This window comes from Lissotriton helveticus, chromosome 6 (assembly GCF_964261635.1).
Source record: "Lissotriton helveticus chromosome 6, aLisHel1.1, whole genome shotgun sequence".
Lineage (NCBI taxonomy): Eukaryota > Metazoa > Chordata > Amphibia > Caudata > Salamandridae > Lissotriton > Lissotriton helveticus.
In genome coordinates this window covers 2,112,156,007-2,112,178,610 of record NC_136067.1, presented here as the reverse complement: position 1 = coordinate 2,112,178,610, position 22,604 = coordinate 2,112,156,007, and the positions used below count along the sequence as shown (strand labels likewise).

Sequence of the window (22,604 nt, the reverse complement as noted above, 5' to 3'; positions counted from 1 at the left end):
GTGCACACTCTCAATGAGAGTGTGCAGGTCCGAATCCTCGTTTTGTTTAACAATCAGCTTAGAAGGGCACTCTGTACTTTAGTTTCGGGTGCTTTCCAGCAGTTGTAACATCTTCTTAGAGTGGCTTGTTGCTCAAATGGGTGCAATTCTTGATATTTATATGTTTTCCTGGTCTTCATTGCTTGATTTGACTTGCAAGAAATTGTCACTCATAGTCATTGAAATGTCTCTCATAATTACACTGAAATTTTGAAAATGTCACACATTGCAATCTGAAACCTTGGCAGCTATGAGCAGCCTCTAATCAAAAGCTGGTAACGCTCAGCAGCCTACAACCTCCAATCAAATGCTGGTAAAGCTCAGCAGCCTTTAATCAAATGCTGGTAAAGCACAGCAGTCTCCAATAAATTGCTGGTAAAGCTCAGCAGCCTCTCAATCGAATGCTGGTAAAGCTCAGTAGCCTCCAATCGAATGCTGGTAAAGCTCAGTAGCCTTCCAATCAAATGCTGGTAAAGCTCAGTAGCCTCTAAATCAAATGCTGGTAAAGCTCAGCAGCCTTCGATCAAATGTTGGTAAAGAACAGCAGTCTCCAATAAATTGCTGGTAAAGCTCAGCAGCCTCTCAAACGAATGCTGGTAAAGCTCAGTAGCCTCCAATCAAATGCTGGTAAAGCAGAGCGTTAGCCTGAGGTTGACTCTCAAGCAGGCTCAGCCAGACCTCACAGACGACTGTGTGCCTCTAAAGGTGCAGCCCAGCTCAGAGCAGAGGTTGGCATGGCAACAGGGCGTGAGATGTGCCAACCACCACCGGAAGTGAGCCCTGAGGGCGGTGACTCACAGACCCGGAAGTGAGGTGCAGAGTGACAGCCCGGCCAGAGGAGGGGAGAGGGGTCTGCCTGTGACGCCCCCACGCGGCCCAGAGAGGACCTGCACCCGTCGGTCGCTCCAGGTAACCCCTGCTCCGAGCGCCGCGCCAGGGAACCTTTAGCTTCCAGGCGCTAAACTTTGCAGATCCGCATTCTTAAAACTTTACTAATTAAGAGAGCTCCGAATCAACTGGTAATTGACATCATTGTTTAAAATGAGACTTCTGCTCGGTTTTTAAGAGCTTTCACCCTCTCTAGTCCTGCACTTCTACCCGCGCGGCTCCAGCTGCGGTGGAATACGTGCTGGTCACCGGGGCCGGCAGGACTCACGCACTGCGCGTGACAGCCACGCATCCCTTGCAGACAGACAAGGGATCCAGTCAGCGCGCGGGACAGACCCCCCATGAGGGGTTCGTCTCCTGACCGTGAGGGTGCGCCCCTTGGTGCACTCCCTGCCCTCCACACCCGGCCGGGTCACGGCTGAACCCGGGGCCCCGCGGTGCGATCTGCAGAGAGTCACTCCAGCGCCAGATGCTTCATATGCTAATATATGCAAGAGGAAAGAGCCAATCAGCGCCCAGACGCTCTTCCGCTCCCGTGCGTCGGAGCGCGACCAGTGACACTGACGACGGACTGCCTAGTGATAGCGGCAGGATCACTTCCGGGGCGCGGGAGGTCTAGTGTTTTATCCTCGCATAAATATTTACCACTCCCGCTAAAATGTAAACTGTGTTTTGAGTGTTACAAATCATCTTATATTTCCCAGCAGTTCTGGCAGTAAAGCTCCGAAAATGTCTACTGTTGGTTCAACAGATAGGGTGACCAACTGGCATAGGTGCAAATTCAGGACGGTGAGTGTAAAAATTCAGGAGAAAGGGACAAAATGCAGGACAAAAATTCAGGACAAATGGTCCAAATTCAGGACAAAACTTCGGGACAAAAGTTAAGTTTTACAGACACGTCAGAGGTGGTAGCGCAATAGTATATAAGTAAGTAAATAGACAACCACCTAAGTACAAGTCAAAATACGTTTACATTAGGTTGAGACAACCGTGCAGGTCACAGTTTTTCAGTATGGCTGCAGCTTGCTACCTTAGACGATTCAAAATTTGCATCTCGCTCCAGCAGGTACTTAATTCACCAGACAATGGTGAACAACACCTGAATATAAGTGAGACGCTTTTATTGTAGATTGAAAACTACTGGATATCCAAGGAGCTTTGCAGTGACAGCCCCCAGTAACAGAACAGCCCTACCCCCCTTTCCGCCTCCCAGCGAAACACACAATGCCCGGTCCAGCCTTGCTGCCACCCTCCATTGGTGCCCCTCATCTTCACTTAGACCGTCTCTCATGTGTATTTAATTTCTTTTATAGTGTTACTCATCCCAAGTATGTAGGGCAGGGTATCGGAGTACGTTACATCACACACACATTATATAGAGACAATGACTCATATTAATGTGAAAGTCATTGTATAGGAAATGTTACTTAAGATAATGGGTGATGCAAGGTGTAATCATTCTTTCATCCATCATTCAGTCTTTCGCCATTCATTCTGTCCTTCCATCTGTGTGCCCATCTATATCCAAACATATTTAACCATTTGCAAACTTATCCACCATATATCCTTCCATCCATCATTTCACTCATCCATCCCTTCATCCAGCCTTTCACTCTTCCATCATTCATCTACCCACCCTTTCACCCCATCCATCTACTCTACCACCCATCCATCTATTCACTCAGCCATCCAGCCATTTACCCTTTCACCCATCCAGCTATCCATTCACTTACTTATCCATACACCCATTCACTTGCCCATCATCCACCCTTCCACCCAAACATCCATCTATTTACCTTTTCTCTCATCCATACTTCCACTAATTCACTCATCCATCCATTTTTTCTTTCATTATCTATTCATTCATCCTTTCAGTAATCCATCCAGCCATTCGCACATTACTTTACTTATTTACTTTCCCACCTTTTCACATTATGAGCTGAGCCTTTGTCTGCAGAGTCGCAGACAGAAGAGGCCCATCAAGAACTTTAGCCTCGCTGTAGTTCCTAAAGCAAGGAGTGGGGGAGGGTTCACTATGCCCCTGCACATAGGCAATCTGAAAACGTAGAAGTCATGAGTCATGCATGATGCACAGTGCCAGGATGTGAGGTGACTGTGACATGGCGTTGTTTCCAGGGCTTTAAGTGGTGTAAAAAACGTGGGGTCTCTTCAAAGAGTGTGTTCGATGTAATTAAGGGCGTGGTTTAAAACACCTAGGCAAAAAAATTTGTGCTTAGCATTGTCTTCCGCCCGACTGGTATTATGTTGTTTCTGTCATTGCATTCAGATGTATAATACAGAAAGTACCATTACACCAACAAGAAGCCAGAACTATTGGCTTTGTCAATGGGTGTTAGTTGCTTAAAATAAAAAAAATCAGTAACCAGGGCTTTGTTGAATATAATATTGAAAATACCTCACTCTAAAATGATGGGACAGTAAAAGAACAATAACCCCTTCTTTTTAACTTGTTTTTTAGGCTTCTTTAAATAAACAGTTTTCTCACGTTGCAGCATGGGCATTTTACCTTATTTCTAACAGATTGCCCTGCTGTACACTAAGATAGGAGGAGGCTGCCAGCTTTAGCACCCCCAGACTGCCACATTGTCAGTCTGTATGTGGCAATCAGCCTCAGACAGAATGACAATGGGCGGGTGGGACTGCTCTTGTGCTCCAGGAGGAGCGCGAGGCGCCCCATCAAGGGGGGATGAGGCCTCTCACAGGGAGAAGTGCTGCTCCCTGTGAAGGCCAAAATTACGGACAAAAGGCGTCCGTGAAAGGGATTCTCACGGACAACGGACGTGAGGCCCCAATTACGGACGGTCCGTGAAATTTACGGACGGTTGGTCACCCTTCTGTTGGATCATGACTTGTTTCTCCCTCAAGGGCGGTGATATATTTGAGATTCACCCCAGGGAACGGAGCGCGTGCGGTCCCAGATTGAACACAGAGGCCCTGCATGGGTCAAAGGGGCCCTGCAAGGGTCACAGGGGCCCTGCAAGGGTCACAGAGGCGTTGCATGGGTCACATGGCGGAACTTTGGAGGAGTCTTTATAGTGTGCGGGTACTTAAACCCTTTACAGTCACTATAAACAAGGAAAGCAGCTGCACATATTAAAACACTACAATCAACATTAGGGCGTGCTTGTTGAAAACCATTACAATTACCAACAAGCATTAATAATGCAACAAGTCTTGCCTTTAAGTTAAAGCCATTTGCTTTGCTAATGGTATTGTATAGCAAAGCAAATGCCTTTATCTTAATGAAAGGCGAGACCTATTGTATTTTCAATGCTTGTTTTCTACCACAGATAGGTTTTATGTGCAAGTCTTTAAGCTAAAGGAATAAAGAGCACAAGTGAAGGTCCATAAGTCAAGGCTTTTAAAAGTTTGGACTGTTGACCCAATTTTGGCCACCTCCACAAACCAAACCACTCAAAAAAACACCAGCGATTACGACAAGCCACTGGAAAGGCTACACATTTGCGCTCTGGATCTCTAAAGTCGCACCAGAGGGATCAGGACAGAATGCCTTCATTTAGGCCTTAGATTTTAAAGCCAGGCACCTGTGTTTGTTTGATTTATTCGTCATGGAAGAGTCAAGAATCTGTTAGCAGAATAGTATCCGTCAGCAGTATAAAGAGAACTGCAAACTGACCATTTCTCGAGCCTGGTCTTTTCACACTCGCAAACTCATATCATCTGTTCACCATCAGTCACCAAGTGAAAATGAAGCTTTCCTTAAAGCAACTTTGTGTCCGTTACAGACAAGCTGCTGCCTCTGCCTCCGGTATGCCTTTTATGGTATCATTTCAGGTCTAACCCCATTAAGTCCCATACCCCAAATTACATCATCCTATTCTACCTCAGTTAACTACACACATATAACTTCTGTTAGCGTAGAGACGAAGAGCTACTGAAAAGGCGTTGAGTTCTAGGTAAATGAAACAAGTGTGAGCTTTATATTTGCATTTAAGAAACCCTCATTTAACTTTTCATATGTTCCGTAGCACTTCTTTCCCTCGTGGAGGATTGCTCAGGAGGAAAACCCTCGAGATTTGTGCCAGGCCGCTGTCTCTGAAAGCACAGGAGGGTTGGTGCAGAGGGTTATATGTTGTTACCACGAATTCCGTTGCAACGCATGCCTTTTCCACGCATGCGTTACCACGGAATTCGTTTTCCCCTCATCTTCTTTGCCACGTCGTTCTTACGTCATAAAGAGGAAGCGGAAGTTTATTCCGCTTCCTCTCTTATGACACTGTTTTTTTCGGCACGGCGGGATCGTTTTTTTATGGGGGGGGAGACCCCCCCCAACCCCCCTTTTTAATCCTTCGTTTTTTTTTTCGTGGTAAATACGATCGTTGAAGGCATACGCGTTGGAAAGACGTTTACGTGGTAAGTGCCTCGTTGTAAACGTTACGCGTAGTACTGCCTTCGTTGTTAATGATGTTTCCCGGTGCAGAGTCGGTCACTTGTCAGGGCAAGAAGCCTGATTATTTACTAGCTTTACCAAAATTTCAGAAGTACTCGTCTGTATCGAAATTTAGAGATTCCTTATAGGTCTGGCCCCAAGAATGGTGTGTGTGGGTGTTTTCTGGAACATTATTGCTGTTGTCGTAAAGCAAGGTCAAAAAACAACCTTCAAAGTTAGACACCCAAAGCATTCTATATTCTCTTTTTTTGTGGATTGAGTGATGGAAACAGGGCATTGACCTAAATGGCGTTTTTGGCCATGCGCCCAGTCTCCTTCCCTAAGGTCCCGAGTATGGTGCCCGCAAATGCCCCGCATCATTAGATCAGATAGCTTGTTCATTTCATCATTTCAGACTTTTATGGATTTTCCAGTTGCTGCCGCTTTTATAAACAAGCAATTCGGCGACCTCCTCTCCGGACGTCAGCTCTGCAAGAATCCCAGGCTCTGAAAGTTTATAAATAAGCCTTCTATCAAGTTCCAACAACAGGTGTCCCCTCCCCCTTCATGCCCTAAAACCGGGCAGATAATACGGTACAGCCCTGCCTTAAAGGAACTAGCCGCTTCCATGGACTGTGATCGCTTTGCGAGAGTTAATGTGCCGGCACAGAACCACAGCACTTTCAGAGACTTTCGAAGCAATGGCGTAACTTTAAGTCACTTCAGAATCTGCATCGATTCCAAAAGCGCCTCGCATGGCGAGGGCAGCGCATATGCGCACTGCTAATGCCAGGCGAGACCTAAACCCTAGGACACAAAAAGCATGCATTTAAATAGGGCTATCAGCAACATATATGGAATCCCACTCTGGTTAGCTGATAGAAAGGGGCAGCCTCAAAAGTGCTCGTGCAGGGGTGCAGCAACACATTATTCCTTGGACCAGACACCACCAGAGTTGCGAAACACTGAAAGGCTTCAATACAATAAGGGGTACAATCTGTCCTGTCAGAATAATACAACATCCATTAAAATCACTTAAAAAATACCAGAATGTTCTTCCAAGTGTGCACAAAATTCCGACAAGTGCTGGTGCAATAGGTATAGCAGCAGATTATTCAGCAGAAACAGAAGTAGATTATTCCCCAAAGTGCTAGTGCTGTCAACTTTGAAGTTTAAGCATTTTAAAATCACTAACCTGTGTACACGCCAAACCCTCTATAAACACCAGCATTGTGTCAACAATGAGAGAACGAAAAAACTTTTAAATGCCGGTATGATGTTATACAGCCTATGAATTGTTGAACTAATGTCCTAGTGGGCAGATGGAGCAGGGCTTGGCCTCTTGGGGGAGCCCCAGGGATTAAAGCAGAACCCCTCAGTGAGGTAACACATTTTGTCAACAGGATGATGAGAATGATGCTGTCTGGGTTGAAGGAAGCAATGATGGCTGCCGGCATGGGCAAACTCCCAATGGTTTCCACTCTCCCTGTAGCCTGGTTCTGCGCTTGTTCAAAGATGCTGGGCAGAGACACACATGTTCGAAGGATTCTTCACAAGGGCCCCAGCCCCTTCAGGTTGTACCATGGTTAGGCTGGCGCCAGCTGGCTAGATGTTTCAAAAACGTCCACTCCCCTAACCTAAGGGCGATACCTTGCTTTCAGGTGGATTGCATGCTTGCAGGTGAGATATAACTCTGGGAGGCTGACTGGCACATGTCGATGGCTGCCCAGGCGTGTCTGCGCTTTACGAAGAGGGCTCAGTCTGAATGGCATGACCAAAGGCGGACACATTATCTGTGGCCCGTTTTGAATTATAATTGACTCAAATTATGGCCCAAAGTTCTTTTGCTTTCAGTCATTGCTGGCAGTGCTCGAAGAACCGATGGTGTGCTTGGCCTGGCCCACTCACTAGAGCTGATTTCAGTCCAGAGCAGCCTCTACACAATCCAGACCCCTCGCAACTTATGACACAGGCTGAGGACTGGCTACCTTCTTGTCTTGAAGGCCCAGTTCCAACCGGATCTGGAATGTAGATAAGACTTTGGCAGACAGAAAACCCTTTGTATATCTTTATAACGAGTTTATTCAGCAGGCTGTTGTCCCTACCTACTGAAGTGTCCATGCAATAGGTCAATGAAAGAGAGATTTTGGTCCTCATGACTTCCAGCAGGGGGGAGATGCCTGGCTCCAGTAATGATTTTGATCATTTCGATCGAGTCACCTGGACGGTCAGGGCTTTTGCTTTGACTTCTTTCTGTTGCTTCATGAAAAAACCACTAGCATCAATATGCACCGCCACGTACTTGCAAGTTTGATCTGACACAATTGCCATTTTAAAGCCAGCCACTACCTGATATTTTTTCCTGCCAATGGTAACCAACTTTGCATTCTTCAAATTTACCTCTAGGTTGTTGATGGTCATATGAGTGTGAAATTGGCTAAGCAGCCATTGGAGGCCTACCCTGTAAGACTGAACAGGGCAAGATTGCCGGGATGCAACAGGTTACTGATCCAGTACACCATCAATATTTGGTAGGTGACTGTTGGTGACATCTAACAGCTGTGATAGATCCGCAATAAACAGGTTAAAAGCAGAGGGCCTAACGCGCCCCTGCTTCACTCCCTGTGATGTGGGGATTTTTCTGGATAAGTGGGCACCATCTCCGTGTTTAATGCATATCCAAGTAACAGAATGCAGCTGGATTATGGCCTCCAAAAGTTTTGAGGGTATTCCCCATTTCTTTAGTTTGATCCACAGACTCCCCCCCCCCCCGCCCTCCCCCCTTAATACTTGGTCAAACGCCACCATAAGTCAATAAAGTAGCAGTACATCAGGGAATGTAGAGTGGTTCAAAGCAAACACAACGAGATGATGGACGGAGCGCTGAAACGTTTCAGACACTCACCCCCAGTCACAGATCTGGGTTGAATCAATCAGGGTTCTTTAGCTCACTTCGCCACCCAAGTTCAGACACAGCTATATGATCAATCAATCATTAAATCACGAAATTTATAGAGCGAGCTACTCACCCGCGAGGGTCTCAAGGCGCTTGGATGGGGGGGGTCAGCTACTGCTCGAAAAGCCAGATCTTGAGATGCTTCCTGAAGTCGAGATGGTCGTGGGTCAGTCGTAGGTGGGTGGGGAGGGTGTTCCACGTCTTGGCCACTAGGTAGGTGAAGGATCTTCCTCTGGTGGTGGTTCTGCGGATCCGTGGAACAGCGGCGAGGGCGCGGCTGGTGGAGCGGAGCTGGCGGGTAGGTGTGTAGAACGAGAGGTGGTTGTTGAGGTATTCGGGACCCATGTTGTGGAGAGCTTTGTGTGCGTGGGTGAGGAGTCTGAACGTGATCCTCTTGCTGACGGGGAGCCAGTGCAAGTCTCTCAGGTGGGCGGAGATGTGGCTGTGTCGTGGGATGTCCAGGACGAGTCGTGCGGATGCGTTTTGTATGCGCTGGAGTCTTTTCTGAAGTTTGGCAGTGGTCCCTGCGTAGAGAGCGTTCCCGTAGTCCAGCCGGCTAGTGACGAGGGCCTGGGTGACCGTCTTCCTGGTTCCAGTGGGGATCCAGCGGAAGATCTTTCGGAGCATGCGGAGGGTGTTGAAGCAGGAAGAGGTGACGGCGTTGACTTGCCTGATCATCGTGAGGGAGGAGTCAAGGATGAATCCCAGGTTGCGTGCGTGGTCCGTGGGCTTGAGGGGGCCACCAGGAGTCGTCCCAGGCAGAGGTGGATGGGCCGAGGATGAGGACTTCCATCTTGTCTGAGTTCAGTTTCAGTCGGCTGAGCTTCATCCAGTCTGCGACGTCTTTCATACCTTCCTGGAAGCTGGCCTTGGCGGTGGCTGGGTCGTTGGTGAGGTAGAGAATTAGTTGGGTATCGTCGGCGTAGGAGATGATGTTGAGGTTGTGCTTGCGTGCGATGGCTGCGAGGGGGCTCATGTAGACATTGAAGAGGGTGATGCTGAGTGAGGAGCCTTGGGGTACGCCGCAGATGATCTTGATGGCTGCTGCGCGCAAGGGCGGGAGACGGACCCTTTGGGTTCTGTCGGAAAAGAAGGAGGTGATCCATTCCAGGGCCTTTCCTTGGATTCCGGCGTGGTGGAGACGGGTTGTCAGGGTGCGGTGACAGACCGTGTCGAAAGCAGCCGATAGGTCGAGGAGGATGAGGGCGGCAGTTTCCCCGTTGCCCAGCAGGGTCCTGATGTCGTCGGTGGCTGCGATGAGGGCGGTCTCAGTGCTGTGGTTCGCTCGGAATCCAGACTGTGATGGGTCAAGGGAGCCGTTCGTCTCGAGGAAGGCGGTCAGCTGCTTGTTGACGGTTTTCTCGATGACTTTTGCGGGGAAGGGGAGGAGCGAGATGGGGCGGAAGTTCTTGAGGTCGGTGGGGTCTGCGGTGGGTTACTTCAGGAGGGCGTTGATCTCCGCGTGCTTCCAGCTCTCCGGAAAGGTGGCGGATGCAAAGGAGTTGTTGATGATGTCCCGGAGTTGGGGTGTGATGATGGAGCCCGCTTTGTTGAAGATGTGGTGTGGACAGGGGTCGGTTGGGGAGCCGGAGTGGATGGTGTTCATTGTGTGGGTGATGTATTCCGTGCTGACGGGGGTCAAGGTGCGGAGGTTGGTGGTGGGGGCGCTGGTTCCGTGGTAGGGTCTGTGGTCAGAGGGCCGAAGCTGTCGTGCATATCGGCGATCTTGCGGTGGAAGAACGTGGCGAGGGAGTTGCAGAGGTCTTGTGATGGAAATCAGTCTTGACCCTGTGCCTCATGGGAACAGTTCAGACCAAACTGCCAAGCCATGTCTTCCCTGGGCCGGGAAACAAGCATCCTGGGACCGGTTTCGGTCTAACAGCCCTCTTCAGCCAGGCTAGCTTGAATCCAGTGGCAAAGTGAGCAAGGGATCGACGTAGAACGGTTACCTTACATATCAGAATTGATATTGCCATTAAGTTGGTTAGCGTGCCCGATTTTGCCATGAACCCTGTTTGGTTTATTGGGATTAGCCCCTTTTGCTCATCCCATAGCCGTAGATCCTTCAGAAAGTCACATGGCATGAGATCATACGGAGGGTCTTCCCGAGAATGATTGATTCATTTATTCTTCTCGTTTGAGGACTGGGGGCTCCAGGAGAGGGCATTGTGCATTTCTTTAACCCCACTTTGTGGTTGAAATTTTTGATTTTCCGATTAGGTACACGGACGGGAGACTCATGATTTGGAAGCCAAAAACTGCTTTATGTTTAGCTGTCTCTTGCCTGAAATTGCCTCTCCTTCAGTAGAAGTCAATGGAAAAAATACATTCTCCAGATAATATTTTTGAAATCTCCCACTTTCCTCTTCTAAAATGTTGGCAAGAATGCTCATGTGTGGTGCAGGGAGGTTTAAATTGAGCTCCCACCTCAACGAGAAGCCATTTTAACTACAGCAAGATGAGTGTTATGTGGTCAAATTTCGTGTCCAGTGACAAAGTGGGCCGCGACATGAAGAACTGCTCTGAGTGGAGCTAAGTGTGCTCTGGGGATACCTGAGAGGAGTGAGTTCTCATAGTCTAGTCTAGAGAGAAACAATTCTGAAAAACTGATTTAAGTCCTGTTCTGGAAAGAGTGGCCTGGTCCCCCAGAGCTGGGCAAGGACCGCACCGCTGTGGAAGTTACATTATTCTCAGCTATATAGTTTGGTGGGCAACAGAGAAATGTCTATGGCCTTTACTTTTTTTTTGTAAAAAAACTCCACAAACTTATTGCATTGAATCTCAGAGGACATGGTGTGGTTTTAGATGAAGGGTTGTTTGCCTGATTGATGTTGCCGATCCCACTAACCTGCAGTGGGGTTCTAGACTCAATCCACAGGAGCGACGCAAATTCCCCAATCTTCTGAAGTCAGTCGAAGCAAGAGAAAAAGAGACACCCTCACACCCCTGAACTGACTCCCGGAGATGTGAGGATAGAAGCCAGGAAGTATTTATTTATTTTGTGGATTTATTGAGCGCTTACGAATCATCCCCGAGAGGATCTCTCGGCGCTAACTCCATGCAAAATATTTAAAGGGGGAGAGCGTTCCTACCTCCTCCTTTATTAACAGCTAGGGACCATGTAAAAAGTGTGTGTGTATTCACAAAGCCCGCATTGAAACCTCCCTTACCCGCCAAGAAAGAACACAAGAAGCTTGATGTCTGACAATTGATTACTTCAAATAAAAGTTTAGGTCTGTTCTATGCCACGCCCAGTAGGGATCCGATATGTGTTGACTGAGCTCTGAAAATGTGGTCTTTGTAGCTTTTTTCTGCAATTCTCAGTCTAACCATACTTAGTGGAGAGGGGGCTTTTCTCCATTCGTTCTCAAGCTTCATGAGGTACTTCCTTTCCTAATAAAGGTCTTTTGAGAACTAAGGTAGAAAAGGGGTGAGTCTGCTCCGCTTGCTCTTGAGAGGTACAACTTCCTCTATCAAGGTTTGGATATAGTGATTACTTTTGTCTGAGGCAGCATGGATGCCAAGTTGGGGAACTACCGAGGCAGGATTCAGGTGAGACTTGTTTGCAAGGGCCTTAGAAGTGTGTCCCTAAACCACACTTTCTCCTTGTTTGGTTAACCAGTGGGTTTAATGCACTCACTAATCACAGAGAGGGGTATTCAGGTGGAAGCAGCACACGAGGGCAAGAGCTGGAAAACACATGCATTCCCACAGAGCTGAATGAACAGGAAACAGTTCACTAAAGCTGAGCAGTGGAAGCATACACACCAGCTAATTAAAAGGATGGTAAAGAGACTATGCTCCAGGGTGGGACAATTACAAGAAGTGGAAGCATACACACCAGCTAATTAAAAGGAAGGTAAAGAGACTATGCTCCAGGGAGGGACAAATACAAGAAGTGGAAGCATGCACACCAGCTAATTAAAAGGACGGTAAAGAGACTATGCTCCAGGGAGGGACAAATACAAGAAGCGGAAGCATACACACCAGCTAATTAAAAGGACGGTAAAGAGACTATGCTCCAGGGAGGGACAAATACAAGAAGTGGAAGCATACACACCAGCTAATTAAAAGGAAGGTAAAGAGACTATGCTCCAGGGAGGGACAAATACAAGAAGTGGAAGCATGCACACCAGCTAATTAAAAGGACGGTAAAGAGACTATGCTCCAGGGAGGGACAAATACAAGAAGTGGAAGCATACACACCAGCTAATTAAAAGGAAGGTAAAGAGACTATGCTCCAGGGAGGGACAAATACAAGAAGTGGAAGCATGCACGCCAGCTAATTAAAAGGACGGTAAAGAGACTATGCTCCAGGGAGGGACAAATACAAGAAGCGGAAGCATACACGCCAGCTAATTAAAAGGACGGTAAAGAGACTATGCTCCAGGGAGGGACAAATACAAGAAGTGGAAGCATACACACCAGCTAATTAAAAGGAAGGTAAAGAGACTATGCTCCAGGGAGGGACAAATACAAGAAGTGGAAGCATGCACACCAGCTAATTAAAAGGACGGTAATGAGACTATGCTCCAGGGAGAGACAAATACAAGAAGCGGAAGCATAGACACCAGCTAATTAAAAGGATGGTAAAGAGACTATGCTCCAGGGAGGGACAAATACAAGAAGTGGAAGCATAGACACCAGCTAATTAAAAGGAAGGCAAAGAGACTATGCTCCAGGGAGGGACAAATACAAGAAGTGGAAGCATAGACACCAGCTAATTAAAAGGAAGGTAAAGAGACTATGCTCCAGGGGGGGACAAATACAAGAAGTGGAAGCATACACACCAGCTAATTAAAAGGAAGGTAAAGAGACTATGCTCCAGGGAGGGACAAATAGAAGAAGTGGAAGCACACACACCAGCGAATTAAAAGGTAGGTAAAGAGACTATGCTCCAGGGAGGGACAAATACAAGAAGTGGAAGCATACACACCAGCTAATTAAAAGGAAGGTAAAGAGACTATGCTCCGGGGAGGGACAAATACAAGAAGCGGAAGCATAGACACCAGCTAATTAAAAGGAAGGTAAAGAGACTATGCTCCAGGGAGGGACAAATACAAGAAGTGGAAGCATAGACACCAGCTAATTAAAAGGACGGTAAAGAGACTATGCTCCAGGGAGGGACAAATACAAGAAGTGGAAGCATAGACACCAGCTAATTAAAAGGAAGGTAAAGAGACTTTGCTCCAGGGAGGGACAAATAGAAGAACTGGGAGGCAAACCACTGAATAAGAAGCAAGCACATGAGAGTGACAATAAAGCCGGACAATGGTAAGCAACGAGTGGTCTGTAACCCACTGTAAGTTCACAATAGATCTTTCACAATCAGATGTTGTAGGCAGATCCTAAAGAGTGGTCATTATGAATCATTTTCCCACAGGTTTGAGAAGAGATCGTTCTTTATTCAGGGCATAAACACCACAAGTGAAGCATCTACGTTTTACTATAAGGCCCCTTGAATGCTATGAAAAAAGACCAAAACATATATGTTTTTGTGTACCAGGATGGCACATTGGGCATGCCACTGAAGCCCTTGAATCTAGGTTCTTTGGGACGAAGCCTCACTTTCATTTTTTAATGTTTGGATTGTCTAATGTCTAAGAAAGGCAGGCAGTGCTGCAAAGAATAGACAGTGCAATTACTGAGAAATACAAAAGGCCTGGTTCTATTTTTTATTGAAAAGCTTGTGTTGATAATGAACGTTTGTTGTGTACAGTTGTGTAGGACTGTGTAGGAGTCTTTGTTATAGCCTTAATACTGGTGACAAGAGGTTGTGGTGCACATTTGCTGTAAGTGGAGTGTTTGGTGAACAGTATTAGTACACTTACTTCAAGTGTTTTAATTAGGTTTCAGCTTTTGCTCCTTGTAAGGCACCCTCCTCAGGTCCAGCTCTGTACTTCCACTGAGCCCAGTTCTGCTCTCTGGAAGCTCTAATGTTTGTTTCTTTTGAACCAAGTAGACGCAAATATCTGAAACACTGATTTTTAGAACAAAATGTCAGGCTGGAAAAGTGATGTCCCTGGCCATGCATTGCAATAGCAGTACAGTCCCCTTTCAACATTGGCGGTGAGCCTTCAGTGAGCTGCACAGTCCTCTTTGAACATTGGTGGTGAGTCCTCAGTGAGCAGCACAGTCCTCTTTGAACATTGGTAGTGAGCCTTCAGTGAGCAGCACAGTCCTCTTTGAACATAGGCGGCAAGCCTTCAGTGAGCTGCACAGTCCTCTTTGAACATAGGTGGTGAGCCTTCAGTGAGCAGCACAGTCCTCTTTGAACATAGGCGGCGAGCCTTCAGTGAGCAGCACAGTCCTCTTTGAACATAGGCGGCGAGCCTTCAGTGAGCAGTACAGTCCTCTTTGAACATAGGCGGCGAGCCTTCAGTGAGCATATTTACAACAAGGGGTGGTGATGGACAGAGTCTCTGAATTAAGCAGAATACTCTCACCCAGTCAAGAGATCAGGGCTAGATCCTACACCGTTTTTTAGCTCATTGCACCATCCCAGTTTCAGAACCTGGCTGTATGCAAATTAGTCTGTCCCTGGCCCAGTGCATCATGGGAACAGGGCAGACCAGACTACAAAAGCCAATTCTTACACTGGGAAGGAAACAAGCTTCCGGGGACCGGTTTCTGGCATTTCAGCCGTCTTCGGCCCGGCTTGCTTGAATCCTGATGGTGCAATGAGCAAGGGACTCACATCTGAGTATACCCTTCCACGCTTAGGGTGGACAAAAATATTTACAACAAGGGGTGGTGATGGACAGAGTCTCTGAATTAAGCAGAATACTCTCACCCAGTCAAGAGATCAGGGCTAGATCCAACACCGTTTTTTAGCTCATTGCACCATCCCAGTTTCAGAACCTGGCTGTATGCAAATTAGTCTGTCCCTGGCCCAGTGCATCATGGGAACAGGGCAGACCAGACTACAAAAGCCAATTCCTACACTGGGAAGGAAACAAGCTTCCGGGGACCGGTTTCTGGCATTTCAGCCGTCTTCGGCCTGGCTTGCTTGAATCCTGATGGTGCAATGAGCAAGGGACTCACATCTGAGTATACCCTTCCACGCTTAGTTGGACAAAAATATTTACAACAAGTCTTCCAGTGTAAGAATTGGCTTTTGTAGTTTGGTTTGCCCTGTTCCCAACATGCACTGGGACAGGAACAGACTAATTTCCATACAGCCAGGTTCTGAAACTGGGATGGTGCAGTGAGCTAAAGAACGGTGTTGGATCTAGCCCTGATCTCTTGACTGGGTGAGAGTATTCTGCTTAATTCAGAGACTCTGTCCCTCACCACCCCTTGTTGTAAATATTTTTGTCCACCCTAAGCGTGGAAGGGTATACTCAGACATGAGTCCCTTGCTCATTGCACCATCAGGATTCAAGCAAGCCGGGCCGAAGACGGCTGTAATGCCAGAAACCGGTCCCCGGAAGCTTGTTTCCTTCCCAGTGTAAGAATTGGCTTTTGTAGTTTGGTTTGCCCTGTTCCCATCATGCACTGGGACAGGAACAGACTAATTTGCATACAGCCAGGTTCTGAAACTGGGATGGTGCAGTGAGCTAAAGAACGGTGTTGGATCTAGCCCTGATCTCTTGACTGGGTGAGAGTATTCTGCTTAATTCAGAGACTCTGTCCCTCACCACCCCTTGTTGTAAATATTTGTGTCCACCCTAAGCGTCGAAGGGTATACTCAGACATGAGTCCCTTGCTCATTGCACCATCAGGATTCAAGCAAGCCGGGCCGAAGACGGCTGTAATGCCAGAAACCAGTCCCCGGAAGCTTGTTTCCTTCCCAGTGTAAGAATTGGCTTTTGTAGTTTGGTTTGCCCTGTTCCCATCATGCACTGGGACAGGAACAGACTAATTTGCATACAGCCAGGTTCTGAAACAGGGATGGTGCAGTGAGCTAAAGAACGGTGTTGGATCTAGCCCTGATCTCTTGACTGGGTGAGAGTATTCTGCTTAATTCAGAGACTCTGTCCCTCACCACCCCTTGTTGTAAATATTTTTGTCCACCCTAAGCGTGGAAGGGTATACTCAGACATGAGTCCCTTGCTCATTGCACCATCAGGATTCAAGCTAACCGGGCCGAAGACGGCTGTAATGCCAGAAACCGGTCCCCGGAAGCTTGTTTCCTTCCCAGTGTAAGAATTGGCTTTTGTAGTTTGGTTTGCCCTGTTCCCATCATGCACTGGGACAGGAACAGACTATTTTGCATACAGCCAGGTTCTGAAACTGGGATGGTGCAGTGAGCTAAAGAACGGTGTTGGATCTAGCCCTGATCTCTTGACTGGGTGAGAGTATTCTGCTTAATTCAGAGACTCTGTCCCTCACCACCCCTTGTTGTAAATATTTGAGTCCTCAGTGAGCAGCACAGTCCTCTTTGAGCATTGGTAGTGAGTCCTCAGTGAGCAGCACAGTCCTCTTTGGACATTGGTGGTGAGCCTTCAGTGAGCAGCACAGTCCTCTTTGAACATTGGTAGTGAGCCTTCAGTGAGCTGCACAGTCCTCTTTGAACATTGGCGGTGAGCCTTCAGTGAGCTGCACAGTCCTCTTTGAACATTGGGGGTGAGCCTTCAGTGAGCTGCACAGTCCTCTTTGAACATTGGTGGTGAGCCTTCAGTGAGCTGCACAGTCCTCTTTGAACATTGGTGGTGAGCCTTCAGTGAGCAGCACAGTCCTCTTTGAACATTGGCGGTGAGCCTTCAGTGAGCAGCACAGTCCTCTTTGAACATTGGTGGTGAGTCCTCAGTGAGCAGCACAGTCCTCTTTGAGCATTGGTAGTGAGTCCTCAGTGAGCAGCACAGTCCTCTTTGAACATTGGTAGTGATCCTTCAGTGAGCAGCACAGTCCTCTTTGAACATTGGCGGCGAGCCTTCAGTGAGCAGCACAGTCCTCTTTGAACATTGGTGGTGAGCCTTCAGAGAGCAGCACAGTCCTCTTTGGACATTGGTAGTGAGACCTCAGTGAGCAGCACAGTCCTCTTTGAACATAGGCGGCGAGCCTTCAGTGAGCAGCACAGTCCTCTTTGAACATTGGTGGTGAGCCTTCAGTGAGCTGCACAGTCCTCTTTGAACATTGGCGGTGAGCCTACAGTGAGCAGCACAGTCCTCTTTGAACATTGGTGGTGAGCCTTCAGAGAGCAGCACAGTCCTCTTTGAACATAGGCGGCGAGCCTTCAGTGAGCAGCACAGTCCTCTTTGAACATAGGCGGCTGGCGAGCCTTCAGTGAGCAGCACAGTCCTCTTTGAACATAGGCGACGAGCCTTCAGTGAGCAGCACAGTCTTCTTTGAACATTGGTGGCGAGCCTTCAGTGAGCAGCACAGTCCTCTTTGAACATTGGTGGTGAGTCCTCAGTGAGCAGCACAGTCCTCTTTGAGCATTGGTAGTGAGTCCTCAGTGAGCAGCACAGTCCTCTTTGGACATAGGTGCTGAGCCTTCAGTGAGCAGCACAGTCCTCTTTGAACCTTGGTAGTGAGTCCTCAGTGAGCAGCACAGTCCTCTTTGAACATAGGCGGCGAGCCTTCAGTGAGCAGCATAGTCCTCTTTGAACATTGGCGGTGAGCCTACAGTGAGCAGCACAGTCCTCTTTGAACATTGGTGGTGAGCCTTCAGAGAGCAGCACAGTCCTCTTTGAACATAGGCGGCGAGCCTTCAGTGAGCAGCACAGTCCTCTTTGAACATAGGCGGCTGGCGAGCCTTCAGTGAGCAGCACAGTCCTCTTTGAACATAGGCGACGAGCCTTCAGTGAGCAGCACAGTCTTCTTTGAACATTGGTGGCGAGCCTTCAGTGAGCAGCACAGTCCTCTCTGAACATTGGGGGCGAGCCTTCAGTGAGCAGCACAGTCCTCTTTGAACATAGGCGGCGAGCCTTCAGTGAGCAGCACAGTCCTCTTTGAACATAGGCGGTGAGCCTACAGTGAGCAGCACAGTCCTCTTTGAACATTGGTGGTGAGCCTTCAGTGAGCAGCACAGTCCTCTTTGAACATTGGTGGTGAGTCCTCAGTGAGCAGCACAGTCCTCTTTGAGCATTGGTAGTGAGTCCTCAGTGAGCAGCACAGTCCTCTTTGGACATAGGTGCTGAGCCTTCAGTGAGCAGCACAGTCCTCTTTGAACCTTGGTAGTGAGTCCTCAGTGAGCAGCACAGTCCTCTTTGAACATAGGCGGCGAGCCTTCAGTGAGCAGCATAGTCCTCTTTGAACATTGGTAGTGAGCCCTCAGTGAGCAGCACCGTCGTCTTTAAACATAGGCGGTGAGCCTTCAGTGAGCAGCACAGTCCTCTTTGAACATTGGTGGTGAGCCCTTAGTGAGCAGCACAGTCCTCTTTGAACGTAGGCGGCGAGCCTTCAGTGAGCAGCACAGTCCTCTTTGAACATAGGTGGCGAGCCTTCAGTGAGCAGCACAGTCCTCTTTGACGAGCCTTCAGTGAGCAGCACAGTCCTCTTTGAACGTAGGCGGCGAGCCTTCAGTGAGCAGCACAGTCCTCTTTGAACATTGGTGGTGAGCCTTCAGTGAGCAGCACAGTCCTCTTTGAACATTGGTGGTGAGTCCTCAGTGAGCAGCACAGTCCTCTTTGAGCATTGGTAGTGAGTCCTCAGTGAGCAGCACAGTCCTCTTTGGACATAGGTGCTGAGCCTTCAGTGAGCAGCACAGTCCTCTTTGAACCTTGGTAGTGAGTCCTCAGTGAGCAGCACAGTCCTCTTTGAACATAGGCGGCGAGCCTTCAGTGAGCAGCATAGTCCTCTTTGAACATTGGTAGTGAGCCCTCAGTGAGCAGCACCGTCGTCTTTAAACATAGGCGGTGAGCCTTCAGTGAGCAGCACAGTCCTCTTTGAACATTGGTGGTGAGCCCTCAGTGAGCAGCACAGTCCTCTTTGAACGTAGGCGGCGAGCCTTCAGTGAGCAGCACAGTCCTCTTTGAACATAGGTGGCGAGCCTTCAGTGAGCAGCACAGTCCTCTTTGACGAGCCTTCAGTGAGCAGCACAGTCCTCTTTGAACGTAGGCGGCGAGCCTTCAGTGAGCAGCACAGTCCTCTTTGAACATAGGCGGCGAGCCTTCAGTGAGCAGCACAGTCCTCTTTGAACATAGGCGGCAAGCCTTCAGTGAGCAGCACAGTCCTCTTTGAACGTAGGCGGCGAGCCTTCAGTGAGCAGCCCAGTCCTCTTTGAACATAGGTGGCGAGCCTTCAGTGAGCAGCACAGTCCTCTTTGACGAGCCTTCAGTTAGCATCGCAGTCTTCTTTGAACATAGGCGGCGAGGGAGCCTTCAGTGAGTGTGGCACTATCTGTTATCTGTTTCACTTATTAGGTGATATTAGTTTAAAAAAACAGGATTGTACACTTGCCATGATTGCGATATTTGTTCAGCAAAGAAAGGTTGTGCACTTGGAGGGACAGTGATATTTCTTTGGTAAAGACCTTCCAGAAGCAATGCACTTTGGCTGAATCCTTTTCAATGAATGCTACCAGAACTTAGAGCTCTTTGCCTCCAGGTTTGCATACCATACCTCCCTGCCTAGCTTCAATTTGGACTGAAAGCCCTTCTCTTTGAAAGGTACTTCAATGAATCTCTCTTTTCAGTATGTAAATGTAAATGTAAATGTAAATGTACAGGAATTTATATAGCTCAAATCACCAAGCGGTTTCTAAGCGCTTGCTTAGGGAACCCGTCCTGGTATTCCCCTGTGAGATAACCCCGGCAGGGTATCCGCAAGGTGAAAGCCAGGCATCCCGCCGCGAGGGGCCGTTGTGGAGATTAAGCAAGCTATTGCCCAGAGTCGCAGAGTGTGAACCCGTGAATCGAGTAGGCACCGGAGCGAGAATTGTCGAGTCCATGGACATTTTAGGACTCAAGACCCCGCCGAGCCGGGAATTGAACCCTGGTCCCGGGCTGACGTCTGCTTCCAGGTCTGCCTCCTCTAACCAGTGAGCCACACTTCTCCACCCTAGCTGTTTCTTGTTGAAACTTTCATTTCCTGCTGAGGGTGGCGGTCTTCTAGCCCCCTCCACTCCTATTGGCCACTCCCTTCTCCTTTCTCCTTAACTCAACACCCCTCCTCTTTGACTATTAGGATCTGGCTCCTTGGTGTTAGCAGACTGAGATTTTACACTGAGCCTTGTCATGCTGCAGTACTTGAAACTGTGTGATACTTTACATAGCTTTGTACTTGTTTACACCTTGTCACTCAGCTTATATTGTTTGTAAAATTTATTATTGAAATGTAATGTCCGACTTATGTTGTGCAGCGCTTTAACACCTTCGGGTAATATCTGTGCTATACCAAACTGTGTAAGTAAATAAGTAAAAAAAGATAACCGAGGAATTCTAGCAGTCATGGTTGTAAGTTTGCAATGCCTTCTGGGCAAAATAACATTGTGCGATCCATGCAAGTCACCCCCACCCTGACTGTCCTTGATGTCTTATCTTCAAAAAGGGCTGCCTTGATAGATTTTCCTAAAGAATTCTAATGGCAGAATTCAAGTCAGAGGTAGCACAGTGGCGGCTAGTGACCTTTGAAAGTGGGGGGTGTCATACCTCCCCCAAATTCCAGTATGCGAAGAAAGTGAGCCATGTGATTTCTAGTGGACTTTGAGGGAGGCAGGTATCATCGCTGAGAAAATGTAGAAAAACACTTGAATAATGCAGTTTAAAATTCAGTTCTCACATAAACTTACTTATGAAACATTCCATTACTTATATGGTTTGTCAATGAAGCCCAGCGCTTACCACGCTTTGACCCTATTTTTAATAATATTTGCAACAGGTTCCCCCTCCCTCGTATACTATCACCTCCAGTCGGCCAGTCCCAGCATTTTGTCATGAATACCATGCCTTAGCCTTGGGTGGCCCCTTATGGCAAACAATAAACCAGTCCCAGACGGTTGCCCTTGCATTCTGCCTTATGCCATGGGAGACCCATGTGTCTAAAATGGTCCCCTCTAGGAGAGGGCTTACATTTTCTCATGGTTTAGCCCAACCCTTCTCCTTCCAAATGTCATAGTTACCATTCGGGCTCAGTCCCCATAGTTACCATGCTAGAACTCTTTCAAGTTTATCTGGGGGTGCTGCAGCACCGCCCGTAACCCTAATTTCGGCACCAGTGCGTCCCAAGTGCAAGTGAGTAGTCAGGAAAATAATGCCACGTGGACCACAATGTTCTAGCAAAGTGAGCAATCCCAATACTTCTTCTCAGGGAGCTTGTGGGAATCGTCCCCCCAAGAAAGACTCTTTAGAATGATGTATTTTACAGCATGATTTTTTTTTAAAAATGGGGCCTAAACCTGCAAATTTCCAGGATTCTCTTCTTTCTTCCATTTATTCTTTTATTTTGTTTCTTTCCATCAGTTTTTCTACTTTTGATTTATGTTTTCCTCCCTTTCCATTCTCCTATCATTTCTCCTTTCCATATTTTTTCGTTCGGTCAATTCTTCTCTAAATTCATGTTCTTTCTAGCTTTCTGTCCTTATTTATATCCCATTTTAAAATTCTTTCCTGCTCTCCCTTTTCTTCCTTAATCTAATTCTTCCATTCTTGTTGGTTCCTTTCCTTTTATCATCCGTCTGACCTGTCACCTCTTTTCTCATCCCTTTCTTTTTGTATTCCTTTCATTTGTTAATTCTGTCTTTTCTTTACTCCCGTCTCTCCATTATTCTTTCGATTCTTTCAATCTAATTTTCTGCTTTCCTTCATTTCTCTTCTTCCTGTTTTCTTTGTTGCTTCCTTTTTTCTTGTTACCCCTTTTTCCAAGTTTCAATTTTTCTTTCCCCACTCCTATTCTTTTCCCCATTTTGTCCATCTCTCGTTCTTTTGTTCCATCCTGCTTACTCTTATCTTACCTTCTTTCTTTTCTTATTTGCATTTGTATTTTCTTCCTTCAATCTATTTTGTTACATTTGCTTTTAACTTATTTTTTGCCATTTAAAAAATTTCTCTTCCATTCTGTCCTAGTTTTAAGCTTTTTTTGTGTAACCCGCTCAAGGTACTTCAGTTAATCACTTGTTTTAGTAAAGCTCCTCCTCCCCCATACCACAGCTGCACCACAAGGATTTGTTCTTCCAGTATGTATAGGTTTCTCCTTCTGTCTTGGAGTGACCTGCAAGCCAGAGATGAGAGTTAAGAAGGGCTGTAAACCAACATAATCTGTCCCGCTCAAGGTACTGACGCTCATATAGTGGGGGCTTCACTTTCTCAAGTATCCAGGACCACTTGGAATCGATGGCTCTTCAGCAGTGGTTCTTAACATTTTGACTTCTGTGGACCCCCAATTAATCATTACTGGAACCTGAGGACTCCCCTCGAATCATTATTG

At 47.5% G+C, this 22,604-nt stretch overlaps 1 protein-coding gene across 1 annotated transcript in view; it reads left to right on the top strand.

The window, feature by feature from the left end:
* Positions 1-823: 823 nt before the first annotated feature.
* The window catches only part of LOC144762081 (NACHT, LRR and PYD domains-containing protein 12-like), a 78,211-nt gene continuing 56,430 nt past the window's right edge, over positions 824-22,604 (top strand). Inside the window, exon 1 of the mRNA XM_078647212.1 lies at positions 824-948. The gene's annotated coding sequence lies outside the window, so the exon portion shown is untranslated. The remainder of the gene's footprint in view (positions 949-22,604) is intronic.